This window comes from Taeniopygia guttata, chromosome 4A (genome assembly GCF_048771995.1).
Source record: "Taeniopygia guttata chromosome 4A, bTaeGut7.mat, whole genome shotgun sequence".
In the NCBI taxonomy this organism is placed as follows: domain Eukaryota; kingdom Metazoa; phylum Chordata; class Aves; order Passeriformes; family Estrildidae; genus Taeniopygia; species Taeniopygia guttata.
Window position 1 is genome coordinate 15,650,051 of NC_133029.1, and position 16,807 is coordinate 15,666,857.

At 49.1% G+C, this 16,807-nt stretch overlaps 2 long non-coding RNA genes across 2 annotated transcripts in view; both read left to right on the top strand.

Annotated features, from left to right (window-relative positions):
* LOC140684175 (uncharacterized) overlaps positions 1–16,807 on the top strand; it is a 144,068-nt gene that overhangs the window by 48,326 nt on the left and 78,935 nt on the right. The gene's annotated exons all lie outside the window — the stretch shown is intronic.
* LOC115495271 (uncharacterized) lies at positions 4,985–14,658 on the top strand. Its single transcript, XR_003960454.4, has 2 exons — positions 4,985–5,204; positions 12,747–14,658. It is a non-coding gene; the product is annotated as an uncharacterized lncRNA (long non-coding RNA).

The following is a 16,807-nucleotide window of genomic DNA, read 5'->3' on the forward strand; positions in this document are numbered from 1 at the left end:
GCAGAGCCCAGTTCACCCAGTTCTGCTCCCACTTCCACCAGTCTGGCCCTCGGAGCTGGCAACTGGAGACCCCAAATTTGTATTTGGGAAGAACATCAGATGGAGAACCCACAGAGCCAGTGCCAGCAGAGCCACCAAACACCTCCCAGTGTTTATTTACACTTTGCTCCAGAAAACAGAGTGGGGGATCAGTGGGAGGAGTGGGCAGCCAGGAGACCTGACATTTGTGTCACTCCCAGCCAGAAAAGCTGACATTTGTGTCACTCCCAGCCAGGAAAGCTGACATTTGTGTCATTCCCAGCCAGGAAAGCTGACATTTGTGTCATCCCTGCCTCCAGCCCCGCAGTCCCTAACCTTGCAGCATTCCAAAGTCCATCCCTTGTTTTAGCACACCAGCTGCCTCTCCCTCAGAGCCCTGACAGCAGGAGTGTGAAAACCCACCCAGCTCCACTCCAGAACAACATTTCTGTACCTCACACCCAACACTGCAGCTCACAAAAGCCCAGTGAACGCGCTCAGAGAACATTGGGATGTTCCAGGGTCAGAGATCGCAGGGGGAAGGTGCAGCCCCAGCCTCCAGTGCCACCTCCTCTCCATGGAGCATCTGCTGGGGGACACCTTCCTGCAGGACCCTGCCTGCCTGGGGGGAGGATTCTAAATTAATGAGCAGCAATTTCATCTGTGTTTTCTCTTGTTGTGCAGCCCATTTCTGGTGCCTTCCCTCCTCAGGGGTTACTCAGGAACAGCTGAGCACCTCCCTGATTGAATGTTTTATTGCAGAACAAGATCATTTCCTCCCTGCTTCGTTTAACCCACTTTACTTCACCAAACTCACGAGTACAGGTTGTTAATTTATTCCTGGTTTTTCCAAGGTTCACATTACAAATGCATTTGGATTAATTTATTGTCCTGTTTTTATCTCGACTGACTGGTGAAAAAATTGTTAGGAAGCTGCTGTGTTGTAAAAGTGCTGATTAATTTGGGATAGCAAATTTGGCCTCGGGAGAGATGGGGACAGCAGGACAGAATGAGGGACAGTGGCAGTGGGAATGAGAGCTGAGGGAGGAGCCACTGGCCTCACAGCCCAGAATTCCTTCCTAAAGTCTTACTGAAATCAAGGTTTTCCAGATTTTCTGGGCATTGTAAATTTTCCTGGAGGAGACAGAGCTATGCCAAATCAACACTGTCCCTGTCCCTGTCCCTGTCAACAGCTCCCTGAGAGCCACAATCTTCAGGTTATTGATACAATTCCTGACCTGTGGCAAGCCTTAAAATAGAGGAAATTCAGGAAGTGGAAATCTGATAGCATGAGGAATTTGACTGGATTAGTCATAGAGGATTAAAAGCAAGCATTTGAAGAAAAGCTTAAATGTAGCATAAAAATATATTAAAATCTTTTCAGACATTCCTTATAGGCTGAGCTCATTGGAAAAGTGTTGGGGAGAGTGAAATGTAATAAAACCAGAGGAAAAACTCCCCTTACACCAATGCAAACAGGGAGGAATTTGCATTCCCAGGTCTTTGCATATGTATATGGGTGAATTTATATAAATATGCATTTAAACACACATTATGTATAGATTTTCACTTGACATCAGACACTTCAGCAAGCAGCAGTGTATAAAAATATAAAAGGAAAGTTTCATGAAGTGCAGGAGACAGAAAACTTCAGTTGGTGAGGAAGAAAGAACTTGGGGATGAAAGATATATGAGAGGTGGCCAGGGCTGGAAGAGCCTTTGACAGGTCTCCTGCGGCCTGGCAATGCAGAGAGATTGTCACGAAATAACCTCAAACACCTGGAGCAGCTATGCAGGGGGATGGATCCTCCCTGGGCTGAAATCCAGGCCAAAGGGAAGCTGCACAGCAAGCTCAGTCCCCAGGCCCCAGCCCCCAGGTTTTCCTGGGGAAATCTCCCTGTCTTGGTTTGAAAAGCCAGGTGTCTGCTAAGGAAGGCAGGAGCCTCCCTTGAAATGGAAAATGTAAACCCACTTCTTCTGAATTATTATAATTTTGAAATTAAGGGGCTCTCAGGCAAAGATATGGGAGTAGGAATAACAGCTCTTCACTAGGAAAAATAAAAAATACAAAATAAAATATACAAAAAAAACCCCAAACCACTGCCAGAGTCAGAGCAGCCCTGGCAGGCTGTGGGTCAGGGAGGTGGCAGCAGTCCCATCCCAGGGTGGCTCAGCCCTCCTGCAGTGCCAGCTGTGCTTCTGCTGGAGCAGGATCCTGCACAAGGGGGGAGTTTTCCTCTGGAGCTCCAGGGCTGGGGGAGATGGGCCTGGGCTCCTCTGGGAATGCACTGGGAAGGAAGCTGCTCCTCTGGGAATGCAGTGGGGAGAAAGCTGCTCCTCTGGGAATGCACTGGGAAGGAAGCTGTGAAACGTAAACTTTAAGGAATGTAGAGATTTTATAGGAGCTAAGATTTTAGTCAGAAATAAGCCTTACTAGAGTTAATTATAATAATAATAATAAATGAGTAGGCCTTGATGAAGTTAGGAGTTAGTAGTTAACTAATAATTGATTGCTTGTCAGCACAATGTTTAGTAGCTGGGTTTATAATGAAGAATATAAACTGACAAATAGCTTTTGGGAACATAAGACAATTGTGGCCTCCTCTGTTCTGAAACCAACTGAAGACAAGGAATGGGAGTTCTACCAAGAGTTCATTTGTCATATTTGCATTGAAAAGGTAGAAAGGTCAGAACAAGGAAGACTTCATTGACTTCCTCATTTTGGGACCCCTCCCCATAGATGGGACACTGCCCCATTTCAAGGGACAAACTACGCCTGCTGAACGGCTTTTGGAGTGATTAGCATACGAAGCAAAGAATGGGATGTACCAAAATGATGAATATGTATTTGTATTTTGTGTAGTCAATACTTGTATGGATAAAAAGGCTCTGTAATCACCTGGAAGCTGCGGTGTGGATTTGGGAGCGATCCCACACGCTGCCCAGTGTCGAATAAACATTCACTTTCTAACTTTAAACTGCTAGAGAGTTTTTGTCCGTCACAGTTGGATATCGGTACTAGATCAATATCCATATTTTTAATAAATCAGCTGCTCCTCTGGGAATGCAGTGGGAAGAAAGCTGCTCCTCTGGGAATGCAGTGGGAAGAAAGCTGCTCCTCTGGGAATGCAGGGGGCAAAGGCTGCTGTGCTGTTCCCAGGTCAGATTGGATCCAGGTAGGAATGTTTGGCTCCTCCCCTGGGCAGCGCATCTCCCCATGGGATGATGGAATTTTCTCAGCCATGCAGGGACACTCACTGGCCATGAACAGGAGATAATTAATAATTAATGGCCCATGAACAGAAGAGATCTCCTGCAGGGAGGATTGGCTGTGGGAGAGATAAAGAAAAGTGCCCAAAGAACAGCAGAGAGCTGCCCCAGCTCTGGCAGATGGGAATTGAACACACAGCCCCATTTCCAACCTAAGGCACTCACATTTCCCTGGGCCTGGCCCAGGATGGGCTGTGCTGGAGCAAAGCTGCGAAGAGCTCCCTGCACTCGTTGATTTGCCCTCCAAGGAACCATCTGGGGCTGAATTCTCCCTCCAGCAGGGGCAGCTGCACTCCCTGGAGCCTCTGGAGCCACGGGAAGCAGGAGCCTGGGACAGCTTCCCCCTGTTCTGGGGAGAGGAAAGCAAGGAATGGGAAGTTCTGCTCCAGCCAGGACTGCAGTGCCCACCAAGGGACTCAGTTTTGCCTTTGGGTGCTCTCTGGAGTGAGGATTGTTTTCCTGGTGTGATATCCTCATTTACATCCTCTCTAATCCAGAGGCTTCATTAAGAAGTTGCCAAGAATCAACATTTTGACTGTTCCAGCCTTTAAGTGCCAAGGCTGGATAATTTTCTGCAAGCTGAAGGAAGGAAAGTCCCTCTGTAGGCAGCTGCCACTTGTTCCATGGCTGCTTGAGCCATTTTTGGCTGCAGCAGATGCCCTCCCCTGGGTTTTTACCCTCCCTGGACACATCAGTGGCAACTCCTCTGGCTCCCAACTCCCTTCCATCAGGTGTCCTACTTCAGGATGGATTTTCTGTGGGGCAGGGTGGAGTTTCCTTTGGGCAGAAAGCTCCTGGCAGCAGAGGAAGGAGCCAGCCTACTTTGCAAAGCTCATTTCTGTCTCGAAGTGTGGACATGAGGAAGGTGGAGAGGGTGGGATGTGACTTCAAGGCAGATGGAAATGCACAAGAACAGTTGCTTAGCGCCTATAAAAGTCAGGCCCACTCCTTCACAAGATCGGTGTGTATTTAGGGATCCACACTTGAATCCTGGCCTCTGAATAACCCAAACCCACCACAGCTCTTTGGCAATGTGTGCTGATGAAATAAACAATGATATTAAAAGTCACACGGATCCTGCTGCGGTCCTGGCAGCAAGCAGGGGGGCAAATTTCGTGTTTACCTGTGCTTGGGAGCTTTGCTAGCCATTAATGAATGAGAAAGAGCAGGAAAAGGTGCAGCTCCACAAGGATTCCTCAGCCCGAGGGGCAGTGGGGATCGGGCAGCAGCCTCCAGCCTTTGTCTGAGCAGGAGATGCAAATTAAAGCTCTGAGACAGAGGTGGATATTCCACCGGGACACTGCTGGATGTGGTGCTTGGGAATGGGTCCAGCATCCATTTCTCTGGGGCTGGATCAATGCAGCACAGCAGGACAGAGCCAGAAACGGGCAGAGGAAAGGCTGTGGGAATGCTGGACAGGATAAACGTGCTCAAAAGCGCTCGGAAGCTGAAAAGGTTTCTTGCACATCTCGCTCTATTTCGTGCTTGATTAGGAAACCTGACCTGATGAAAGGAGCGCGAAATTACCGGTTTAATGGCCAGAGAAGGGGAGAAAGCGGCGGAATTCCCGTCAGCTCCCCTGCCTTTGTCTCAGGCTCTCTCTGCCGGTGGCCGCGGCTAGCTCGGGTTTCTGTCGCTGACCTGATTCCGCACCGCACGCTCCTCCCAGCTCGGAGAGGCTCCCATGTGATCCATTCTTCCCCCTAAATAAAGTTGACAAATTCGGCTGGGCTCAGATGGTGCTGCCGAGGGGGTGTGGAGCGCTCCCACCCTCGCTGCAGCTGCGGCACCGGCTCGGGGCTCCGTGCCCGGCTCGGGGCTCCCTGTCCGGCTCGGGGCTCCGTGCCCGGCTCGGGGCTCCCTGCCCGGGCTGCCAGCCGCCGGCAGCCCCGGAGCACAGGACGCGGCCGGAGCAGGTGAGTGAGCGGCTGCGGGGCTCCTTTGTGCGGAGCCGCGGGCGCGGCAGGGAGGATGGGAGGGAGGGAAGGGCAGAGGGGCGATCCCGGAGCGGCCCCAGCCCAGCCCCAGCGCCGTGCCCAGGGCACTGTGCCCTGCCCGAGGGATGCGCCTCCGGAGCCGGCTCCGGGAGCGGCGGCGCGGGCAGCGCCTGCGGCACAGCCCGGGGATGCTCCGCTGCATCCCGGCCCCGCGGGGACACGGCTGGCACGGCACCGAGATGCCGGGTGGGAGGCTGGCACGGGACAGGCACGGCACAGCACCGGCGTGCAGGCTGAATGGCACGGCACGGTACCGGGGCGGGCTGGCACGGCACGGCACTGAGATACCTGCGTGCGAGGCTGGCACGGCACCAGCGCTCCGGCTGGCACGGCACGGCGATGCCTGGGCTGTGAGGCTGGCACGGCACCGCGCCAGGCAGCGTGGGACCGGTGCGCAGCTGGCACGGCACGGCACGGGTGCGCAGCTGGCACGGCGCGGCAGCACCGTGTGCCACTCGCACGATCCCTGGCAGGCTCCAGGGCTGCCCTGCCCGCCCCGAGGCCACTCGCAGTCCCCACGGGGCTCCTGCTCCGCCCTGGTGTGCCCGGTGGGACCCTCCGGGGTGGGTGCCCCTCTTCTCGGCTGCCGGAGCTTCCCCGAGAGCGGCACCCCGGTCCCAAAGGTGTAGCGGGCACCCCTGGGCACACCTGCCCCTGCTCTCCATCCCTGCTCAGAAATCCCTGAGCCCTCCCATCCCTCCCTCCTGCCCCCCGAGCTGAGCCCCTGGGGGTGCCCGAGCCCCCCCAGCGCCAGCAGTGCTGCTGTGGCCATGTCCCAGCCATTCCCCAAACCCACATCGCTGTTCCCGGCTGGAATGGGGTTGGGAGCTCAAAGGAAAGGCGGTGCTGGAGCACGGAACGCTCCCAGTCTTTATTCCCTCCTCGCCTCCTTCAGCCTCGGCGCTGGGACCATTCACTGCACAGCAGCTCAGCTCCCTGGGTGCTCCCCTGCAGCTCCCAGATCCCACAGAAACTATTCCCAGTCTGTGCGCTGGGAAAAGAAATGTGCTTTTATTCCAGAAATGTACAGACAAAGTAGCTGCCTCTAAACTGACACTCATCACTCCCCCTCCCAGCCCCAGCTCCCTCCCACCCTTTAACTTCTTCTTTTCCTGCACAATTTAAAGGTGAAATTCCCTGAGTAGTGAATTTATTGCAGTCCTAGGCTGGGCCTGTCCATCAAGAGCAGGAGAGTTTTCTTTTGAAAGGAGATGGATGAAAACTGGAATGTTCAAAGAAAGCAAATCTCTTGGTCTTTTGCAATATTTTTAAAAAGAAATGTATTCCTGCAGGAGTTTCAGTCAGATTTTAGATCCAAGAGAAAGGCTGCAGTGTCCCAGCTGTAATAGATTCCCCTGCTCCTGGGAGGGCAGGAGAAAATGGGAAAGGAGAGATTAAATAGGGAGAGGGACACAAAACCAGATCTGATTTGTTCATCCCTTCACAATTAGGTCGGAATGAAATCCCTCCTTCACCTGCACACAAAATGAGAATTGAACAAAAGGGCCATTGATTGGCTTAGGGTTGTGTTTTATGAGGGTTCTTAGGTTTGGGATTTTCATTTGAGTTCAACTATAAACAGCTATCAGATTCCACCTCCCTTCTAACTCAGCAATTAATCATCCACCTCTGCCTGAGCTGCTTGTCCTGGCTCCAAAATCCTGTAACTTTGGGGCAAACAGAGCCTAAAAACAGCAAATGGGGAAAAAAATCACTGAGCAATTTAAGCTCAGTGCAGGTTTGGGGACTGTTCACTGCAGGGCTTGTGTTTGCACAGAATAACATCTGAAATTATGGACCAAGGGGAAATTCCCAGGCTGCCTGTGTAATCACAGGATGGAAGTGCCCCTGACTTTGGAGGGGAAGAGCAGCATAAAAAATGAGTCTGAACTGAATCAGCAGTGAGTGAAGCACAAAATTTCATTTCAAAGGGACAAAGAATCCCCATTTTGCAGGGTGCACTCTTGGGCTGGTGATGGAAGCTCCTGTGGCAGGAATGGCTGAGCAGGAAAATCCACCTTCCAAAAGCAGGAATAGTGCTGCTGCTTGGAGAAAAACAACCTCAACAGAGCTTTTAAAAGGCAGTGAAGTCTCTTTGGAAGGGAACACCTGGAAGGAACATGCTCAGAGAACCCCTGGATACAGCATTGTTCTCCAAGCTTAAAAGGGGAAAAAACCAGACCCTTTTCTAGATTAAAATAATAATTGTAATAATGACGATGGTGATAATAATAATTATTATTATTATTCCTGTGAAAATTATAAGCCCCAATGTCTCCTCCTCACATGTTGGTGCCAGCTCAGTCCTCACACCTCTGGGGAGCATTTCATGGAGATGTAAAGCCACCCTAAAAATGGCATCTGAGCATTCCAATGCTCAGGATAATAAACTTTCCTCAGATTTCCTGGACAAGAAGGTTAAAATATCTGTCCAGGTGCCTTCCAGGGGCTGCTTTAGGGAGGGAATCCATCAAGTGTTCAGTGTGTCCATGGCTCCTGGGAACAGGGACCATTCCAGAGGGGTTTGGACTTTGCACAGAGCAAAGCTGAGATTTGCCAGACCAGGCAGTGACGAGGAGGCTGTGATCACACCCTCAAAGCTGCTGCTGCTTATCAAATCACACTTAGGCTAAATTAACACATTAAACTATCAGAGGTCACCAAGAAAATCAGTGGGGTGAAAATCAGCTCCAAAGAGAGCCTAAAGCCAGAAGCACCTGTGGCTTTAATTAATCTACTCTTCAAGGATTACTCGGCTAAAAATAAAATCAGAATTAGCCTCTCGTGGGTTCTCTGTCAAACAAACACCCAGAAAAGCTGCACCTTGCATTTCTGGCCCTGCTGAGCACAGCCCCTGCCCACAGCAGCCCCTCTGGATCCCAAAAACGTCCATGGGATTGTTTTGCTCAGGATCCTCCAAGCAGAGGGAAGATGGGATCAGGTTCAGCTCTGAAATGACCTGGTTTTCTTGTACACAGAGTTCTCCAAGCCCAGGGAGAATCAGGATCCCACCAGATATTGATCCTTTTATAGGAACACAGCTCTCCCCTGGCTCGTGGATCTGGCCAGGGTTGGAATGAGCGATCCCAAAACTCCCAGCTTTTTTCTCTTCTTCAGGAATAACAAGGGCAGAAGACGCTGAACAGCAATGAAGAGCAGAGATCTCTTGTTCACTGGGATAAAAGCAGGGCTGGAGTTTCGTACACTTAATTAAAAGATTAATTGGCCTGCTCCAACCTTTCTCTAAGGTGCCAGTTCTGGCACTGGGTGGAAGCAGAAGGGGTTTATGCAAATGTCCTTCCTTGGGGTGACCCCGTGGAAAAATCGAATACAGATCATGTTTCCTCTTTGGAGGTTAAGGAAACAGAAGAAAGAGGCACGAAGAGGTTTAATGTGAGGACTTTGCAGGGAAATCTGTGGTGTTGAAGACCCACAAACCTGGTGACACTACAAATACAGTGCATGGGGGCAGCACACACCCCAAAGGACCCAGAACCCCCAGGAATTAAACTGAGCAGCACTTTGGAGACTTGAAACCTGCAGATTTCCCAAAGAATTTAAAGCATCCATAATTAAATACATATAAATTTATGGGCCTATTTTAAATACTCTCAAAGCCTGGCCTTCTGTTCCTATGAGTTTATAGAAGATGCAGCAAGGCTAAAACATCTCGCTGTGTTTTTCTGAGCATTTTCTGCCTTCTCCCATCCCTTCCTCCTCCTTTTCCTCTTCCACTGCTCCCACTCCCTTTTATCTGAGCACAAGTGCTGGAGTTGATGTCTCCTCTGCTCCCCAGCTCAGGGGGAGGAGGAGGAAAAGCCCTTTCCACACCAGGTTTAAGCAGGAGGGACACCTTTCATCCCAATGTTTTCACATCAAAAAGATGCAAATGGAGAGAGAGGAGCTGCATTCTTCCCTAATGCAATTAAAATGGAAGAGGCAATTTGAGAGGCAGCATGGAGATTTACAAGAAAGCTGAAGGCAAAAGGGAAAAAAGCAAGCCTGAAAGTTTGTTTAAAAATCAATATATATTTAGGGTTACATAAATATGGGAGTAATTCACCAGTGGGAAGAGCGTGGTGAGTGGAGGATGAGGAGATGAGACACAAAGACAGAACCCAAGGCTCTCCTGCTGTCAAAGAGATTTTTTCTATCAGCTCCTAAGGAGGGTTTGTAGTTTCAGGGCAGTCACCTTTCCTTTAAAAGCTGCTTTTGTGTTCCTTTGAGAGCAGGGCTGTTCCTTTTCCTCACTGCTTGGTTTGATGTCCTGCTCAGCCCCATCAGGAGGTGGGAGTTATCCCCAGGGTCAGGGATGTGCCATCAGCTTCCCTTTGGAGCTGCTGCAGCTCACTTGGGATTCCTGCCCTTCATCCTTCCACGAAACCTGAAAATTCCAGACATTCACTGAACTCAGCCACTCGGACTGAAGTAAAAAACCAGACTTCTCCAACTATATAAAAGCCCCAAACCATATCCAATAAAATTTAAGTCTGCTCTTCCACACAGCATTTTGATTATTTTATTTATTTATTTTTAGGAACACAATGCAAATTGTCATTTCTGTCTCGGCTGTTACACTGATAACATCATTATTACCACGTCTGGCAAACAGAGGCAAGGTTTGCCCTAATAAAAGGGAGGACTCCCAGGGAAATCAAAAAGCTGTTGATGAACATTCTTATCTCTTTTCAGTAATTCAGAATTTGACAGATGCCAATAACCTGAATTCATCTTGAGACACTGAGGGTTTTTACTGTCATTTCCTTTGTTCCTCTCATACAAATCACTTCCAACCCTCTCTTACTTTCCACTCTCAAAAACAAACAAAAAAACCCCTCAAAAATCTATTTCTCTCTGAGGTTCTCAAAGGTCAAACTTGAAGAACAAAGGGAAGACAATGCCTGTCCTAAGGATATTACAAATCAAGGAGCAGATTTTGTCTTTCCCACCTTGTACTGAGTTGTAGTTTACTTTATAACTTGCTAAAAAAGACAAGGGAACATGAGCCAGGGTAGGAAAGTCCATCCCAAGGCAAGGACATCCCACACCAAGAGTCTGAGCTTGTGTAAGTCCCAGGGTAAAACATTATTATTTCATTAAAAGCTTTAAAAATTAATTCAACTTCCAGATATTCTAATGTGCTTGCACAAGATGTTTATTCTAACAAATTTCCAGATTTAAAAAAAAAAAAATCACATTCTTTTTGTCAATACTTAGATATTTCTAATATATTTGAATGGGAATGCAATGTGCCCAGCCCTGAGCTCCTGACTGCAATGTTTGCAGGGCTCAGGCCAGAGCCACTGAAGGCTTATGACTCACACAAACCCAAGCAAACAATCTCAGCTTTATTTATTCTCTTCTGCTGGCATTCAGCTAAAGCCTGGAAGAGGAAGAGATTTGGGGGATATAATGGGAAGTGCCTGCTGAGGATGTGCTGCCAGTGAGATTCCAGTGCTGGGATGTGAGCTGAGCCTCCCTGTGCCCCTGTGGCCTGGAGAGGAGCAGAGCAGCTCTGCTGGCCCTGCCTGCTCCCTGCCAGCTGCAGCAGCTCCATCAGCCTTGTGCCACCCCCCTCCCACCCACCCAGGAAGGAGCTCCTCCCTTGGCACTTTTTGGGGTGTCTCCCACCCTTTGCTCTCCAATCTGCTCCCCCAAGTCCATCCCTGAGCAGCAGCAAGGAGCATTCCTGGCTCTCAGGCAGCAGGGGTGGCACTGCTGTGACCCACAGGAGCAGGGGTGGCACTGCTGTCACCCACAGGTTCGGTCACCATCCCTCCAGAATCACAGCACAGCCACCAGCAGACCCCTCAGAGGCTGTTCAGAAGGGATTTGCCCAGAAAAGCACTTTCCTTCCCCAAAATGCAGCCGGAGCCCAAGCAGAGCTTTGCAGATTTGGGATTTAAAAGTTTTCCCAGTTTGGGGCAGTCACAAACAGCGCCCCTGCCCCCTCCTGGAGCAGCACAGAGCCAGCTGCATCGTGACTCTGTGGTTTTGTTCTCTCCTCCCCCAGGAACCTGAGGGCTGTGGGCACAGATGAGATGAGATGCAGCTTAAGGCAAGTGTGACAATCCAGATTTCCCCCGGTGCTGAGACATTCCCCTCCTGGACTTCCACGGGGAGGTGGGCACTTGGCTGCTCCATAAATCACGGGGGCATTTCTCAGCTTCTCAAGTGCTTTTATTGCAGTTGCTTTCTTCAGGCTACTTGGGAGAGATGTTGAACACTGAAATATTCTGTTGTCACCCCCTCCTGATGCATGGCCTGCCAGCAGTGCCACTTGTAGGCATTCATCAAAGATGGGCCACGGTGCACTCGGTCCCTTATGTGAAATGAGTTTTCCATCAGCTCTCCCTCAGCAGAATCTGAGTTCTAAACTTCCTTGAAAATCCCCATTCCTCTCTGACTCTGTGAACATATTGTTCCAAACTGGCAGGAAATGTTATTTACATCGTTTAGCACCAACAGAATGCTGAGCTATATAAACAGTGGTTATTACTAATCAGAAGGTGATGGTAATTAGGAAAAGAGACCCTCAGTTCTCTGTGAGCCTGAGTGGGATGAACTTTATTTCTATTAAGAGGATGAAGTGCATCCTATCAAACACAGCATCTCCAAACAATGATGCTCCAAGATCTCTGAAACCTAAATTTGGCCTCCAAGCATTTGGGAGGAGGGTGGAGGGGGACTGGAGCAAGCTGTTTGAAATAAATAGCCCTGAACGTGCTTACAGCTCCTCAGAGGAAAATATCCTGAGGCAAATCCTCCTGTCCCGATTGGAAGCAGGAATCTAGAGCAGAGCAGCCTTGTTCCTCAGGTTTCACTCCAAAATGGGATTTGGATCCGGGAGGGAATGGGGAGGGCAGAGCAGCTTTGGGTTTCAGAACTGCTCAGATGAGTGAATTTTTCAGGATTTGTCACACACAGCTCATATCAAAGGAAAATGACTTAAAAGTCTTTGAAATTCCATCAGAACTGTGGAAGGGTGGGGGGTTAAATTGCAGTTTACAGCTCAGTGCCTGCAGGGGAGCTCACCTCTCCACTAATCCGGGGTGGTTTTTCACCCAGGACCTTTCTGCAGATCCCAGATTTGCCATCATCAGGAAACCTCAATCCCACTATAACTAAAACTCCAGAGGATTAAAACCCCGAATTCAGGCCCAGTCCAAGAACAGATATACAGAAGTGGGGAAGTTAAACCCCTTCATTAATGTGAGAACTCCCTGAGTTCTCACAAAATCAGTTTGCAGCTGATTTTTTTACTGTAGGTAATGCACAAAACAGGCCTTTGATTTCCCTCTCTTCTGAGAATATTTTGGGAAAGGAAAAAAAATCTCTCACTGAAACAATTGCTGTGATAGAAAGTCACACTTGTTGCAGCACTTGTTTTGCTTTCAGCCCCAGGACAAGCTCTGCCACCACTGGAAAATTGATGGGATTTTCTCCAATTTTCTCTTGCAGGAAACAAGCAACACCAACCAAACTGGCAGCTGGCTGAGCCTTCCCTGCTCCTTGATGAAGAAGGCAGCACATCCCTGAGCTCAGCACCTGGGAAGAAGCTGCCCTGTGCTGGAGACTTGGTGCCACAGGCTGCAGCTCCTGCTCTCCCTGCCTCCAAACCCCTCTGCTGAGCCTCCCCATGCCTGCAGCACCCGAGGCAAAGCTGGCTCCTGGATGCTGACAGGGCAGCCCTAGATCTGCTTCTCCAGGAATCCTGAGAACACCTCCCCAGTCCCAATGAGGCCCAAGCTGAGGGAGGCTCCTGGAGCTGCACTTTTGGCCTCAGCAGATTATGAGAACTTTGCTGATGTCAACTCCACCAGGGACACGGAGAGCGAGCAGCTGGACGGGTCCCTCTCGTCCACCATCGCCCTCATCGTCGTGCTGGTCATCCTCTTCTCCCTGCTGATGACATCCCTCATCACCTACTGCTTCCACAAGTGGAAACTCAGAGGGAAAAGACTGCAGAAAGCACAAGAGGAGTATCAGAGAGACCAAGAAAAGAGCATTTGCCAAAGCACACCTGGACTTGTTTCATAAAAAGAGAAATCCAGGATCCACCATGAAGTACTCTTGAATTACCTGAAAATCATGAGAGAACTGCAAATTTGAAATTTCCGAGCAGATACATCCTTGTTTTATCTCATTTCTAAGAGTTGTTAGCAGTTTGGAGATTTCCTACCGCTTTATTATACATATATATATATATATATATTTATACATTTAGTCTCATTTGTGCAAAGTAAAACCAATGCAATTATGTATTTCTAATCTCTTCTGTCGTTTTAATCCTCGCTGGGCAAACTGTGGCAGTGCCAGTGAGGGTGGGCAGGCCCTGGCACAGATTCCTGAGAAGCTGTGGTTGCCCCTGGATCCCTGGCAGTGCCCAAAGCCAGGCTGGACACTGGGGTTTGGAGCAGCCTGGGACAGTGGGAGGTGTCCCTGCCATGGCAGGGCTGGAATGGGAAGAGTTTTTAGCTCCATTCCAACCCTGACCACAATTTTTCTGTGTACTACTTAACCATTAAATTTCAACCTGTTGCTTCCAGCCCCCCTGGAAGGTGAAGAGGCAGATTTGGGGTGTCCCAAAGCAGCTCAGCTGGCCCAAAGCAGGGCAGTTGTGCTGCTCTGGTGCCAGCAGCGCTGCAGGTGCTGCAGTGAGCGGGTCCCAGGCTGCTCCTGAGCCCACATTTCAGTGACATTTCAGTGCTGCCTTCACACCTGGGTTGTGCTGAGAGCTGCTCGTGCCATTCCCACAAGTGGATTAAGAACATCCAGTGTCAGTGGAACTCAAATTCCTATGGGAAGAGACAGCCTAAGCTACTTTTTTTAATTAGGCATCAAACCCTTTTTAAACCACCCATACCACGGAGTGTTTCTATTTCCATAGCCTGGCCTGTGATGCCACAGAGAAATGACAGATTTCTTGTGAGTAGCACATCTAAGTCATCTTTTCTAACCAAGTGATGGATGTAATATTAATAAATGTCATTGTTTTATAAAGTAGAAACCATGTGAAGTTGGCACCAGCCCCCTGCTCAAGTCTACAGCTTGCTTGCAATTACCAGTACTGCTGTATGTATTTTTAAACAAGCTATAATACTGTGATGATGCTGTAAACTTACCTCTGTAGGAAAAAAAATGTTCTATTTCAAAATGTCAGGATGAAGGATGTAAATGTTCTGAAAGTGCTATCAACAACAACAACAAGGAAAAAAGAATTTTCACAGAATATTCTAAAGAATTCTGTTACATGCTACATATCTATTTTACAAGGGTATTTATGGATCATACAGCCTAGTCTGTGAAAACAGTACTATTTTATTACAGAATAAATAAATGAATAAATAAGCAGTGAATATCCATGCCCAGAGGCTGGAAAATGTTTGGGTTTTTTTTTAAGTACCCTGATCAGTTATTTGGGTAATCTGGAAGATGGGGGCCCTGACAGAAGGAATCCATTCCCCCTCATCTCCAATCCACACCCTGGTGTTGTCAGAGCTGCCAGAGATCTTCAAAATCAGTTGTGGAGGGAAAAAAAAAGGACAAATAGTTGCATGAAAACAGTGCAAATGTGGTGTTGATAGGATTAATATCTGTTTTGCCATCATTTAAAGGCAGAGCAGTCAGGAAAGCAGCCCCGGGGCAGGCAGGGCTGAGCTGCACACACCCAGTGCCTCCCTCAGGGGCACAACCAAAAGTCACTCTAAAAATCACATCCAGTGGTAATAAAATCACAGCTTGAGGAATGCAAGGAGATTGGAAAATGCTTGAGGGATGCAGAGCAGCGCTGCAGCTCTTGCTGGAGGATGTGTGGATGGTTTGGGGGGACTGCACTCAACTCAGGGCTTTGCTGAGAGCTGGCTGCAGGGGCAGCTCCACACCAGGGGAACACCAGCCCTCGTCCTCGGTGCCACCAGCTGAAAACTTCTGTCAAGTTCCCAATAGGAAGTGTTATAAATGAAAATTTGTCCAGCCAAATTAATATGAGAAAAAAAGAAAATATTTATTTTGCAGTCAAATCTATCTAGCCAGCCACCAGGAAAGAACAGAGCCGGGCCCAGGGTCGGCCCTGGGTGTGCAACAAGGGGTCAGCCTCAGCAGAGGTTTTCCTCCATGCCCACACACCTCCATCCTGGCACAAGCAGTTTTTATAGGGAAAATTCCGCCTGAGGCCAAGATTTTGGCAGTCAGTCTTTTCTTCCATTCAGAATTCATAGGTTAATAAGATTTTCTTTTTTTTGGTGCTGAAGAAGAACAATTCAGTGTCAGGAGTTGGTGAATCTCTTGATGAAATTTACGGGAACGCTGCATTCACATGGATCTGCCCGAGGATTTCCATGAGATCCATCTCGGGTCGTTCATGTGATGATCAGCGCCTGGGGTCCCCGTATCTCTCCAGACATGGCCCATCTCCCATCTCCTGGCCGAGCCACATCCTTTTACTTGTAAATCGGGTTTCAACATACACCTGCGAGGGTGGGGGGAGTCCTAATACAAACGTGCATACTCCAACAGATATTCGATATCACATATATCATATTAGAAACGGCACGAATTATATCCACTACACATAACAGGAAGAAATCAGTTCAGCTCCTTTTCTTGGAACCTCATCAAATTGGCTGTGGTAAAAAACAGAACTAAAAAAATACCCAAGTCTCACCACACCCCGAGCCAACCCCATGAGGGGAATTTCTGAGGAGGCACTGAGGGACTTGGAGCATTTCAGATTTTTCTGTGACTTCAGAGAAAAGGCTCAGGACTAATGGAAGGAGGCCACCAAGATGCTCTGAGGGCTGGAGCCCCTCTCCCCTGAGGAGAACCTGAGCACTGGGAGTGTTCAGCTGGAGAAGGGAAGGCTCCAGGGAAACATTCCTGTAGCTGAAGGGGGCATGAGGAAGGATGGGGCACAGCTCTCAGCAGGCCCTGTGTCCTCAGGACAAGGGAGAATGGCTTTACCTGCTGCAGGGTTGGTTTAGACCAGGTACAAGAAGGTTTTTACCCTGGAATAGAATTCCCAGAGAAGCTGTGGCTGCCCCTGGATCCCTGAAAGTGCCCAAGGCCAGTTGGATCACCCTGGAATAGTGGCAGGTGTCCCTGCCATGGCAGGGGGGGTTAGGTGGCCTTTGGAAGGTCTCTTCCAACTCAAACTCTTCTGTGGTCCTACACTGGACCAGTGGGACCACAAATGATTTCCTCAGTAGCTGGAAATCCAAATATCCCAAAACAGTGGAATGGTTTGGGTTGGAGGGACCTTAAAGCTTATCCAGTGCCACCCTTGCCATGGGCAGGGCCACCTTCCACCAGAAGAGGTAATTTGTGAATGTTCAGCTTTGTTGCAGCTCATATCCAGGGAGTTAATGACACTGGAACTTCATTCCCACTCAGAGCTGGGCTAGCAGCCTGCTGGGACTGAGGTGGAAGTTTTTCCTAGAGGTAAGAGATGTCTGGAAAGGAAACAAGGAGTGAGGGAGCCGGGAGTGCAGGGTGGTTTTTTATAAAGCTGGAGCAAATGGAAG